Here is a 2,500-nt window from a genome sequence, read left to right as displayed (position 1 = left end):
TAACGTGGGTACGATCTAAGGAACCATAACTGATTTAATGAGCCATTCGCGGTTTCACCTTAATGCGGCTTGTACTGAGACATGCATGGCTTAATCTTTGAGACAAGCATATGACTACTGGCAGGATCAACCAGGGAGCTGCGTCAACTAGAGCTGAGCAGCCGGCCGCCCGGGAGTGTGTCCCGGGGGCCCGCGCGAACACGCAAGCGTCCGCTCAATTATTCTGCAAACAGGAGGAGGCTGAGCTCCCCTGCACCATACACCTCGAAACCCTCTCAGGTCCCGGCGGCGCGCAGCGCCGTCCTAAGTACTTGGTCGGGTTCGAGAGAGGCGCAATCGCCCGGAGTTTGGCGAGTAGACGCTTTAGGTGCGATTACCCGTGCTCCCAACTGAGCTTGCCGCTGCCGACAGAGGCCCGGGAGCGTGCTGTCGTGGCATTGCCGGCGGGAGACAACACGCGCCACCTACGGTGACCGGCAGCTCCAACGCCAGCGCCACAGAAGGACAAAAGCCCCACTTGGGTGCCGAAGCGAACTCTCCCAGCACAGCGCACGCGCCAACACGTCCGCACAGCTGCGATACAAACCACCTGCGAGAACCGCAGAGGCGACCGAGCAGCAGACGGCGTCGCGGCGCCGAGCGCCGGGCGGCGGCGCATCCTCAGCGCACACAGTCCTCAATCGGACCAGCACACTGCAGATGTCCACCGCGCTTCGCACCGGGCCCGCGAGGACCTACTTTGGCCGCACGGCGCCGCGTGCAGGGTGCGCCGGCGCGCAGCTGCGCCGCCTGCCGCCTCCGTCGGCCGGCGCGCCTGCCACTGGCCGCCCCCACCAGCCGGCTGTAGCGCGTGCGCCCACGCACCGCGCGGCCAGCACGCCGGGAGGCCCCCCCTCACCGGCCGGGGACGGTCCCACCCAGCCACCGCCGCGTATCGCTTCACACCCAGATGCCATTCACGTTCGTGGGCATGGTGGGTATCGCTGGAACAACCGGTTGGTAGCTCAACCGATCGTCGCCATCACTGATTCACCTCTAGCGAGAACAACCGCACCACAACGGTTTACCAGTTGTTCATTTGCGTAACGTCACCAGCAAACGTAGGCGTCCATCGCCATTTGCAAATTCAACGATTGTTGCATGCCTGTGTCAGGTGTCACGACACACTATGTCTGCCCACATACACGCAACAACATGTGCACGCTTCGCGAACACGTGGAAGGTGGCCCCCGTACGTATGCGATGTCCATTGCGCGAACGACTGTCAACCGGCCTCTGTCGCATGTCGCAGATGTGGAACGCAGTGCACCATGCTATCACGGTGTGTGAGAGGAGACGACTACGTCTGACAACACGCGCCACTACATCAACAGACGGCTCATGCTGATCGCCATCCAGGGCATACCACACTGCAATCCAGCTCTTATAGGGAGACGACACGTAGCTGAGTGCACAACATTTGGACCGCATGGTTCGCCGTTGTTGGCGCAGTCGTTGTACGGTCACATGTACCACGATGTATCATTCAGTACATGAGGACCAATGTGCAGTACAGTGTGTGATTTGGACGTACAACATCAGCGGACAGTTGACACAGGCCGTACCACAGCGTAGGCTAAGTGCTTCGCCATGCGAATGCCAATGAACAACTGCAAATGCCAATGAACAACTGCAAATGCCAATGAACAACTGCAAAGGGCATTGAGCATGTACGTCCTGCTGCCATCCACATTACAGTGTATAGCTGCAAGGTGTTTAACATGAAGCGATACACTGGGGACCGGGCAGTGCGAGTAGCAAACTATATTGCGGGGGTTGCAGTTAGGCAACACTACACTAATTTAACGCGTCGTATGACAATTACAGAGCAGGTTAAGGCCCAACGTGTGTTGGGTTAAGGCCCAACGTGTGTTGGGTTAAGGCCCAACGTGTGTTGGGTTAAGGCCCAACGTGTGTTGGGTTAAGGCCCAACGTGTGTTGGGTTAAGGCCCAACGTGTGTTGGGTTAAGGCCCAACGTGTGTTGGGTTACGTTACGGCGCAATGTGGGTTACGTTAAGGGGCAATGTGGGTTACGTTAAGGCGCAATATAGGTTACGTTAAGGCGCAATATAGGTTACGTTAAGGCGCAATGTGGGTTAGGTTAAGGCGCAATATAGGTTATGTTAAGGCGCAATATAGGTTACGTTAAGGCGCAATATAGGTTACGTTAAGGCGCAATATAGGTTACGTTAAGGCGCAATATAGGTTACGTTAAGGCGCAATATAGGTTACGTTAAGGCGCAATATAGGTTACGTTAAGGCGCAATATAGGTTAGGTTAAGGCGCAATATAGGTTAGGTTAAGGCGCAATATAGGTTACGTTAAGGCGCAATATAGGTTACGTTAAGGCGCAATACAGGTTACGTTAAGGCGCAATACAGGTTAGGTTAAGGCGCAATACAGGTTAGGTTAAGGCGCAATACAGGTTAGGTTAAGGCGCAATACAGGTTAGGTTAAGGC

General features: G+C 55.9%; 1 non-coding gene across 1 annotated transcript in view; it reads right to left on the bottom strand.

The window, feature by feature from the left end:
- LOC126435012 (small subunit ribosomal RNA) overlaps positions 1–137 on the bottom strand; it is a 1,910-nt gene extending 1,773 nt beyond the window's left edge. The window contains exon 1 of the ribosomal RNA XR_007579666.1: positions 1–137. This exon is cut by the window's left edge and continues 1,773 nt beyond it. This is a non-coding gene — a ribosomal RNA (small subunit ribosomal RNA).
- Positions 138–2,500: the final 2,363 nt, after the last annotated feature.

This window comes from Schistocerca serialis, unplaced genomic scaffold (assembly GCF_023864345.2).
Source record: "Schistocerca serialis cubense isolate TAMUIC-IGC-003099 unplaced genomic scaffold, iqSchSeri2.2 HiC_scaffold_1196, whole genome shotgun sequence".
Lineage (NCBI taxonomy): Eukaryota > Metazoa > Arthropoda > Insecta > Orthoptera > Acrididae > Schistocerca > Schistocerca serialis.
The sequence above is the reverse complement of the archived record's forward strand: the minus strand, read 5'-3'. Positions and strand labels throughout refer to the sequence as shown.